Below are 11,592 nucleotides of genomic sequence, written 5' to 3'. Positions count from 1 at the left end.
AATTAAAATGTTAAAATCAAATCTGATATTGTTGTACCTGTTATTTGGTGTGTGGAAGGTGTGCGGAAGAGGGGGTAGTCTTATACGGCGAGTATATAACAAACTCTGTATTTTGAGTGGAAATGTTAGGGGGTCGTCTTATACGCCCAGTCGTCTTATACGCCGGCAAATACGGTAGTAATAATAAAAGCATAATATGCTAATTAGGCCAGATGTCCTTCCAGATGACTTTCCAGACAAAGCTGGGGCTGTGAGGGAAGGCTGGTTCCTGGGTGCCTGCTGGCGGCTGGAGGGAAGCCTGGGTCCTGGGTGCCAGAGGGAAGCCAGGGCCGGCAGCTTAGGGGAAGGAAGGCCCTCTCTTGCATGAATTTCATGCATGGGCCTCTAGTATATATATATATAGGAACATGAAATGGAGTTGACCACAATGCTTCCAAACTTACTTTACATCAACAGTTGCATCATTGCAATGCCAAAGGACCAAGCACTTTTTATACATTATTTCTAAATTATAAACAAGCTTTAACCAGGAAGTATAGTTGTGTTCCACTGAGGAAACTGAGACACGAAGAGGCTGAGGTACATGGGGCCACACGGCTGGTAAATCTACTTTATACATTTATTTTGACACATTCAGGATAGTTTTGATCACAACATTATTATAACCTTCACAGCAGATATGATATAAAATTTTGTGTAAACCAAGTGTTTAATAATAGGGGGCTTTAGAATGATTCTGGGACATAATTATTTACATAGAAGCAGGATGAGCATGGCCATTGTGAGTGTATGTGTATGATTATCTTCTATGTTTGCCATTAATAGTGTTAGATTCATTAGTCTACTTACAAAGTCCTACCAATATGATGTGGAATGTAGAATAATATGCTACAACTGTAATAATTATAACTGATATTTATTAAACCCATTCTTTTTTTAAGCACAGCGTTTCCTTATCAATCTACTGAAAATTTTACCCCTAAATTCTCCTCTCTATCCCCATAATTTTTTTCAATAGCACTTATGGCCTTTCTAAATGTTGCCTTACTTGTAATTGTCTCCCTTCGGAGAATGTGATTTCTCTGGAGCTGGGGGGCTGTTTTGTTTGCTGCTACATCTCCAGTGTCAGGTTCAGGGCCTGCACTAGTAGGTGCTTGTATTAGTTGAATGGATGCATGAACAAATGAACACTATGTTTCAAGAAGTAACTATTGCCTTACATTCATTACCTTGTTTGTCACCAGGTCTGTCTTCAAAAAGGTTGAGTTACTTGCCCAAAGTCACACAGGTAGGAAGTACCAGGTCAGGGCTTGGGCTGGGGCCTTCTGACTCCAATATCCTTAAACAGCCACATTATGGAATGTGTGTGTGTGTGTGTGTGTGTGTTTAATCCCTGCAGTTAGATTACACTAAATAGGATTTCTTAAAAATCCTCACTGAGGATGTTTATTGATGAGAGAGAGAGAGATTTATTGGTTGCCTCCTATATGTTCCCAAACCGGGGATCAAACCCAAAACCTGGGTATGTACCCTGACAGGGAATTGAACCCGTGACCCTTTGGTGCACGGGACAATGCTCCAACCAACTGAGCCATGGGGCCAGGCTAAACAGAATTTTTTTTCACTAAAAACCTCAGTTGTATTCAACCAAATATAATGACAACATAAAAATAGAGAAAACTAGCTTTCTCTAGTTACTGATAAAAAGAGAATTGCTTGTGGGCGTGGGAATACATATGTCAGTGACATCTCCTTTCCTCACATTTTTTATGATAGGCATACACATAAAAATCTGATTTACCATTTTCCCTTACATTGAACTAAATCTGTAGGTATCATCTTTTTGTATGGTGCTGCATAGCATGTCTAGCCACTTACAGCATCAATCTTAGTTCATCATACTCTTCAGGGTAAGAGAAGGTTTGATTTACAGTTTCTATCCAGACCAACTATTTCCAGCTCTCTGCTCTGATCTCCTTTCAAAGTAGGGAAACACTAAAAATATGTCTCTTTGGATTCTGAGATGGTGGCAAGTGTTTCTGGGCAACACACTGGAGATCTAAGAATAGAGAAATGGAACCTCTGAAATGTAAGCTACAGCATGTATGAATTATGATGGTGTTGTCAATAGGAGACTCATTTAAATTTTGCTTTTCTTTTTCTAGTATCTCAAGCTAAATTTAAACATTTCATGTATGAATTCTGCCCTGAAATTAGAGGAAACATGGCATCATTCGGAGCCAGGAGAACTGGGTTCAAATCCCCATTCTGCCAGTTGCTTGCTCTGTGGCCTTGAACAAGTCAAAATGCATTTCCTCAGCTGGGGAGTGAAGCATTGTGCAGGCCCTGGCCTCGTCGGTGGGTGGAGATCATAATTACACAGAACATATGAAGAACATTAAAGTGCTTTACAAATGTTAACATTTTACTCAGGTTTTTATGACACAATGGATGGAATAAAAAGAGGAATTGAAATGATACAGCTTTAAAAATTTCATTGCCTTATAGTATATAATACAGATACAATAAAGTTCATGATATTTAATATTTATGGCCATTTCAATAAAAATTGTCATTAAACAGAATAAACCTATTATAATATTTTATCTGTGGAAAAGAAAGATTTGATTTGCATAAAGTAATATTTTTCTACAGATATATTTCTTGCTTTTTTCTTAATGTGTTTATGTGATTCAAAAAGTAGAAGTTTAAAATTACATGCAACAATAAAGAAATAATATTAAAATATATGAAACTATATGCAGCAAAAATATCCTTTTCATCTTTGTCCCCAAATTGCCCCGTTCCTATGCCCTTCTAGTAGGTGACTTCTGTACGAGTGTCTTCTATATAAATTTGGACTGTCTTGATAAATTCGCAAGCTTTAGGTCTTTTTTCCAGCAACATGGATAGTTTTTTGGTTTAGGGGAGGGAGAAGGAAGCTAGGAACTATCTGTTCTAGGCTATGACCTAATGTGCCCAGCGTCACACCCTGTGTGGGTGGCAGAGTCAGTTTAGGATTTAATCTGTTTATTGCAAAGCTGGTATTTGGCCCAGTGTGTCTGACTGGAGAGGGCTCGAGTTAGACGCCACAGAAAGTCAAAGTGAGGGTAGGACGGAAATGATAAGGGAGCAGGGGGAAGGCAGGAACCTCGTTGTCTTTATTCAGGTCCCCGTTCAGGAGTGCCAGGGGGTGAGCCACAGTGCTGCATGCACACCGGCAAACAGGCTGCCAGCCTCACCCCACGGTGCGAAACTATGTCCCTGGGAATGCCTCGCTTTCCTAACCGGCCGCTACGGTTCACGTTGCACGTCCGAGGTAAGCAGGGGAGAGTGAGCCCATTGGGCCATGTCCATTCATCTGAGGGGCAGGAGAGCAAGTGCTACCTCCCGGAGAGAGTCTTCTTCCAGGTGAAACCAGCAGCCCAGCCGGCCTTTACTTTGCCTGGCCTGAGCCTGAAGGAAGGTCAGGAAGTGACCCCGAGGGTGGGGCTTTCTCTGCTAAGGTTGCATTTTTGAAGAGCTGGCCAAAGGGCTGCAGAAAGGGTGTGCAGATGAAATCTATCTCTGGGCAACGGGTATTTAAAACACTTGACCTAATGAGTAACCTCTGAAGCCACCCTTCAGCTAATTAGCTGGTACTTTGGGACTTTGAGATTCTGGGATAACATCGTTTTTCAAAAAATTCTTGGAACTTGGAGAGATTTTATCATAAATGGTTGGCCTGATAATTTTTTTTCTTGAACACTATATTCTTAAGACATACACACACAGCCCCGTCGGCGAGGCTCAGTGGTTGAGTGTCGACCTATGAACCAGAAGGTCAGGGTCCAATTCCCAGTCAGAGCATATGCTTAGTGTGGGGCATGCAGGAGGCAGCCGATGTTCCTACCGTTGATATATCTATCTCTCCCTCCCTCTCCTTTCTTCTCTGAAATCAATAAAAAACATTTTTTTTAAAAAAAAGAAAACACACACACACACACACACACACACACACCTTTCCCATACAAAACATCCACAAAACTGGAGGGTTTATGGTATGTCCCATGTGTGATTCTTACCATCTGCCCTCAACCATTCCAAAATAACTCAGGAAATCTAGTTTGAATTTCAAAGATGTTTCTAAACTTGTGTTTTTGCTGCTTTATGTTATCCTAAATGTCTTTCAACCTTCCTTGGTTTTTCTCTGTGTAATTGTTTTCATGTGCTGTTGTCTTCGATCTGAAAAGCAACAGTCGGAAAGCTACATGTGCTCGCTTGTCCCAGAAGAGCCACTCAGCAGAGACACGTTGGAGTCATGGAGCCATAGAAGTTGGGTGTTTTCTCTTTTTTCTTTCTTTTTGATTTTTTTGTTTCCTAAATTCTTTTTTTTTTTTTTTTTTTTTTTTGCTGAACTTCATTGTGTGTCCTCATAAAAAATTTGGGTAAAGAAACAGATGCCAGGGACATTTAACTTGTTTGTATCTGTCAAAACTATTTTAGGATTTAAACAATTCGTTCTCTGAGTCAGGCATATACAAATGAAGACAAAAAAGCCAAAAAGCATGCTCTATAGTGAAAGCCTAGAAGCTTATGATGCCTCAACAACACATAAAGCTCGAACAGAATCTCAAATGTGACTCTTCCTTGTCACTGGATTGTCGATCAAACATCCAACTCATGTGCAAAGTGATGAAATCCAATGATAGTCATTGCAGCATTACTTTTATAGCAAAAGATTGGAAAAACTTAAGTAACCAACTTTAGGTGACTGTTTAACAAATTATGGTACGTCTGCAGGATGGAATCGTTTAGATGGTTGAAAGAAGAAACAACACTGTCCAAAGTATATTATTGAGAGAAAAATCCAATGTGCGGGGAAATGTTGTATGTACTAGTATGTATACACACAGACATAGAGTATTATATAAAAGAGTTTGGAATTATGTATGTTACATGTACTACATAACCAATATGTTCATGCAGGCGACAACTACACCTGGAAGGATGTGCAGAAAGCAGGTAGGAGGTGGTGACTCTGGGGAAGGGAACTGTGTGTCTGAAGTTTGAGAGTAGAAGGGAGATGTTGATTTCCCTTGTGTGTGAAGCCTTTTATAAGTTGTTGATTTAAATGTAGAGAGATTACCTATTTAAAAAATAAGTGTTTATAAGGTGGGAAATTATAAAGCTTAAGCAAGGGCACAAAAGGTGAAAGGCATAAGGACATAATGGGGACATAGGAATCGAAGCCAATACGTAGATGGGTGAGGAGGAAGAGAGAGGTTAAAACTGGAGAGAACAACCTTCCCAATTTTGTGAGCCACTGAAGGCATTTGAATAGGGAAGAGACCTGTTAAGAGTTTTAGGAATATTGTTCTGACCACAGATTAGAGGATGAATTGGTGCGGGGACAGAAGATGGTCAAAGGGGAGAGAGTGAGGGCCTGCACGGAGGGTGTTGCCCTAAGATGGAAACTGCTGGTTGACAGTATTCAGGGTCCTGAGGAGAAGAATAATTTAGTGTCCCACTGAGGTTTTTGAGTTTGGGTTATGGGGACTATTCTGATACCATTAATAAAAGTGTGCCATGTTCTTTATCAACTCCAACGTTTTAAACACCCTTTTCTTTGAAAGTTTATTCTTCCTTATATTTCCATCCTACTTTCTCTGGCCACTCATCCTTCACTCTCACCAAGACCTTCCATTCCTCCAGGAAGCCTTCTCCAGTTTCCTGTGCATAGTTTGGTGCCTTCCCTGTGTGCTTCCACTGCATTCCATGCTTCTCATAACATGCACTACATGTGACATGATACGATGAACTCCTATTCCAGAACTTAGCCTGGATTTCCCCCAAGCAGAGCCTGAAGGAAAGGCTTATATGTGCATAGTTTACTTGGCAACATGATTGCAGGAGCAGTGTTATCGGTAAAAGTGGAGTTCTTGGGGTACAGCAAGAAAGCGAATTCCCCAGGGCCCCACGGGAGGATGGGGCTTCGTGGAAAGCTTTATTGATGATGTAAAATTAAGGCGGTTCCCCTGCAAGTTCCCATCTCTGTGTGTCCCGCGTGGAAAAGGTGCAGCTGTGTCTTCAGCAGGGCCAGAATAAAGGCCACTGCCCGTGTTGCTGCTCCAATTAAAGTCCAGTCCAGTCCAGCATCCTGAGCGATGGCCATAGGCTGCTAAGGCCACATGGCTATGGAGAGAGAACTCATGAATGCAAGAGAGCAAGAGGGAACAAGAGAGAGGGAACTCTCCAGGGATTCCAACCAGGAGCTCCTTCACACTGACCAATGACCTTTTCAAGATTTCACACGCTTCTGATGGCGCCCACCCCCTAGCCAATCCATTGCTCCCCGGGCTAGACTGGCAGACAAGCACCTCCCCTGTGCCACCCTGGCTTCTACTGTGCTTGTGCTCATCTCCTACTTCTCCCCCAACCACCCAGTACCCGATGGGGGAGGGGAGGGGTGTTAAGGCCTGTGGAGGGACAATGCTGCCATCCCTGGGGTGTGAAGCTGTGACTTCCTGATGAAACAAACAGGCTTCCGCTTCCCAGCTGAATATGATCAACAATGTCTGACCCTCTCTTTGCTCCCTTCCTTTTATTAATATTAATAACTAGGTAATTACCACGATAACATTAGGAATGGGATGGAGAGGAGGCCAGTACAGATGCTCCATCGGTTGGCCACCATTGTGATAACTTGACACTCAATCCTATCAGACCTTTGAGAAGCCTTATAAAATGTGGCTCACAGCTGTCCGTGACAATAGAAAGCATTTATCCATCAGCTCCCACCCTCCAGGTCAACAGTGGTTCCACGGATCATCCGCTCTTGCACGCTTCCAGGCCGCCTTCGCACAGTGCTGGCGGTCTCCCCGCCCCCGGCCGTCCCAAATGGTGGCACCGGGTGTCTCTGCACTTCACTGGAGTTGATCCAAGTCGCGTGGAACTGAATGCTGTACTAGCACCTGGGGCCAGAGGCGAGGCCCAGAAGATCGGGAAGGAGTTTCTAAACCCTGACTGTGGGAGAAAGTGACAGAACAGAGAAAAGGGTGATCTTGACATGGAAAGGGAATGAAAGCACAGCCTGAGTGGGTTGGCATGGGGGAGCCAAGACGGGTGGGAGGGCGGTCAGGACCCTTCCACACCTCTGTCACCCTGAGGGCCTTCATCATACCTGCCATCTGTGACCATCTGTCTCCACCTTCAACTTCAGGAATTTCCTACATTATTGCATTTTGGTTATTTGTGAGTCATTTCTATCCCCTATGAAGAGAATGCAGGCATGGTGATGTAAGGATACAAATAGAGATAATGTTAGAAGCCTAAGGAAAGGATGAAATTATCAAGGATAGTGTAAAATGAGAAGGGAATTTAGCATAAAACTTTTGGTTAGCGAAAAGCAGGAAGCCACTGAGTATGCAGATTAAATTATCCCAGCTGTTAAGAGAAAACTCAGCACAGAGGCAGAGCCTCAGAGTGAGCGCGCTGGGAAGGGAACACAAGCTGTTCCCTCAGGAAGCTTGGTGGGGACAGGAGGAATAGGGCAGGTGCCTGAGGGGGCAGTGTGGTTACAGGGATGCTATTTTTGTGTTGAAAGAGAGAAGAATTTCTATCATGTTTAAAAACCCAAGAAAAGGAGTTAGCAGAAAGGGAAAAGGCGAAAATGCCAAAAGAAAGAGTAAAAAATAAAGTCAGATCTTGAAGGGAGGAATACAAAGGGAATGAACGGGTTTACTTTTTGAAAGGGTGATGAAAAGACCTAATTACACTTTATCTTCCAAACAGAAATGAAAGAAGGGGAAATGGGTGAGGACACTAAACATTTCCAGGTGTAAAGAGGAATTGAGGGATGGCTTTAAATTTATCAGGGAAGTCAGGGCCAAGTCTTCCCTTATGGGGAGAGAAAGAGAGAGAGAGAGAGAGAGAGAGAGAGAGAGAGAGAGAGAGAGAGAGAGAGTTGGGGGAAAGGGACAAGGCAAGAGGACAGGTAGCTGTGGACAGAGATGTTTGGGTTTGGAGATCTTGGCTGAAAATCATCATCGAGAGCGGAGATGTGCATGATGGCTGAGATGGGAAACCTTGTATTTAGAATTGGCAAAGTCAAAGAATGTGGGGGTATTAGTATTTTTAAATGAATGAAGATAAAATCTTTGACTGATAAAAGAACAGGGAGTAGAGTGTTAGAGAGGACTGCAGGGCAGCCTGGGGACAAAACCAGCTATAAAGCAGGTGGCCCAGGCTTCAGGCAAGAAATGAGGCTTCTAGGTGACAATGGAGAACAGTGCATCTACACGTTTGAGGGGTTTCTTGCTGTTCTTTCTATCTCCTTGGGACCTGGCTGCTGTAACTGTGCAGCTTCTCTCTATAAATGGCAAATTTGTATTTTATTTCCTTCTCTTTTTTTGAAGACAATGTTATAGAGCAGTTTTAGGTTCACAGTAAAATTGAGAGGAAGGTACAGAGATTTCCCATTTACCCTTCCTCCCCCACAGGCATAGCCTCCCCCAGTAGAGTGGTACATTTGTTACAACTGATGAACCTACATTGAATGTCACAATTAAGCAAAGTCCATAGTTTACATTAGGGTTCACTCTTGGTGCTGTACATTCTATGGGTTTGGACAAATGTATAATGGCACGTCTCCACCCTTTTGGTATCATAGAGTAGTTTCACTGCTCTCAATATCCTCTGCATGGCATACATTTTTATTCCAGGAATTTAAGTTCCCTCATCTCTCACCTCTCCCTGTGCTCACCCTCAGCCAGGCACACTGGCCTCCTTGGTGTTTCTCTAGTAGCCCAGGTACGTTTCCATCTCAGGGCCTTTGTACTCGCTGTGCAAAGGATTCCCCCTCCCTCCTCCCCCCTGCTCCCATCCATGTCTGTGTGGCTTGTGTCTCACTCAGTTATCCTTCACTGAGCCCTTTTCTGAACACTGTTCTAACAAATAACAACATTCTTCTCCCGACTCCCATAGGCTCCATAATGCCCATTCCAGCTTTATTTTGTTCCTCAACACTCAATGTCTTCAATTTTTTTCTATTAGAATATAAGCTTCCCAAGGGCAGAAGCTTTGCTTATTTTGTTTCTGGTTTTCCCGGCTCCCCAAACAGGGCCTAGAGCACAGTAACCACCCAATCATTATCAGTACAAGAAGCACTGCAGGGTACGAGAAGTCCAGATGTCCCAAACATCAAAATGGATCATAATTTAAATTCCCCACTCAGGTATATGCTATAGGTACTGTCTTTCAAAAAGGGGCTATCATCTTGGTTGGGTCTGACTTATTAGTCAAGTGGAAGGCCTTTAAAGAGTGATGAGGCCAGGGGTGGCAACCTTTTTGTGAGTGTGCGCCAAAACCAGCAAAATCTCTGACTCAATATTCTTCTGCGTGCCAACCCTAACTTTTTGAGAAGATGTTATGCCTACTTGATATCTCTTAAGGTGTATGTATGTGAAGCACCTTGAAGAAAATAATAAAATTCATTCAAGCAAAAAAAATACAACAGTATATGATGATGAAAAATACATTTATTTCAATAGTTCGTTTTCGACACTTCTCTCCGGTACTCCTGTCTCTAATCACTTTTTTTTTCAATGTTTACCAAGTCAACTCTAAGGTCAAGAAATTTCTGCTTCCAAATTGAGCTACTCTGAAATTCAATCAACTGCATTTCAAAGTCAGCCATGTCTATGGTCTTTAAGATAACTTGTTATGTAAAATTATTTATTTATCTAAGATACACCTACACTGAATTTATCTGAAAAATAAAAAGTCAATATTAAGAAAAAAATTGCAAATGGAAGATTATAAGAGAGGGTTTCGCGTGCCAGCAAAAGTTACTGTTTGGCACGCGTGCCAGGGGTTGCCCACCCTTGGACTAGGCACTTCCTGAAGCTCAGAGACTCCAAGCTTCAGCTTAAGCTTGAGTTAATGAATTTCCAGTTGGCTAGTTCCCTTCTCTTCCTGGCTATCTGTCCTGTGGATGTGGGCTTGCTCAGACAGCCCCACAATTAAGCCAATCCTCTTGGTATATACACACATCCTACCGATTCTGCCTCTGGCTAAACCCTGACCCACACAGACAATCTTCATAATTTACGTCTTAACCAGAATATTCTTACCCCTTCTTCATTTAAAGTTCTGTTCACTCAAGTGCTTATTTGCTTTCTTCTTTTCAATTTCTGGAGCAAATTAATCCCTGGCTGTCATATGACCCTCAGTATTCTAGCCATATATAAATATCCTAGCTCTGTTAAGTCTAAAAATCATGGGGACTTAGCCCATGTTGTCCAGCTGTTCCCATTTAGGCAGCCTCATAATTAATATTTTCTAGCAAATGGGATTTCTGGTTATTCTTTAAATACTTCCCTTCTAGGCTGTGGTCTCACTTGTATGGTCTCCTCCACTGTCTGCTGCTTGTTGGGTTTCTCTAACATGTACATTTGCCCATGTGATTCTCTGGCTTGAAAGAGCATCAGTTATTCTCCAGTTCTCGTTGAGGAAAATCTAAGTCTCGATGGTGCATTCACTCCCTCTGTTTCAGTCTCCCTGCTTTCCCAGTTTCGTCTACTTTTTGCCCCTGTGCCCTCACATTAAAGGCCTTGAAGTTCTCCAAGTGAGTCTTCCCAGGGCCCAGGAACTGGTTCTCTGGAAGAAACCAGCAGCTGCCAACAGGCATGTTTGTGAGCCAAACTGCCGTCAGTAAGGTAAACACCAAAATAAACAGCGTCCTGAAAAGTCTTTTATATCATCTACATGAAATTTACACATGGTCTTTAGACATCGACAAAATGTTTTGTGCACCACAACTTTCTACTAGTGTTTACTTCTCAAAAAGTCGTTACACGTCACATTCCACATCCGGAGATGATTCTTATTACCGCAGCAACCCTTTCTCCCACTTCCTCCACTGGCACCCGTGGCGTGACTTTCCTCCCATTTTCCTGATTTGTGATTAGGTTTCCCTTGAACCTAAATATTTCTTTGCCTCATCTCTAACCCTGGAGGTGAGAGTAATCTCTCACAGTAATTCTTGCCCCACATAAAATACTTTCAACCCTTCCCTTGCTATGACCTGACTCCAGCCATGGCCCTTTGGCTCCCACTGTAGGTGCCTCGGCCTTTTCTAGACTCCTTCCCTCCAGATTCACTTTTAGAGACCAAGAATGCTCGCTCTCATGTCTTTGCCAATGTCATCATCCCTTCCTCAGCAACTTACCAACAGGTACCACTCAATCATTCCCCAGGTCCACGTAGCTGATTTCCCACTGCTTTAAATGACAGTTCCTGATCACGAGTTTGCGGCTAGCCACTTCCACGCACCCCTTCGCCTACCGACATTGATGAGACTGGAATTCCACTTACCCCTCTCTGTCACTTGACACCTGTTCTTGCAATGCCAAGCCCTCTACGACCCAGGACACCTGCCTCCACCACCACCACCACCACCACCACCGGCCTCTCCACCTGAATGTCCTTTTTCTTCATCAAACACTCCTCATAACTCATCTTTGTCATAAAGCTCTCCCAGAGTACAGCCATTTCAGCAATCTCCTCGGCTCTTGTGTAAATACAAGCCATTTACAGACATCAGACACTGGC

This window comes from Myotis davidii, unplaced genomic scaffold, assembly GCF_000327345.1.
Source record: "Myotis davidii unplaced genomic scaffold, ASM32734v1 scaffold196, whole genome shotgun sequence".
NCBI classification, from domain to species: Eukaryota; Metazoa; Chordata; class Mammalia; order Chiroptera; family Vespertilionidae; genus Myotis; species Myotis davidii.
Note: the sequence above shows the minus strand (reverse complement) of the source record.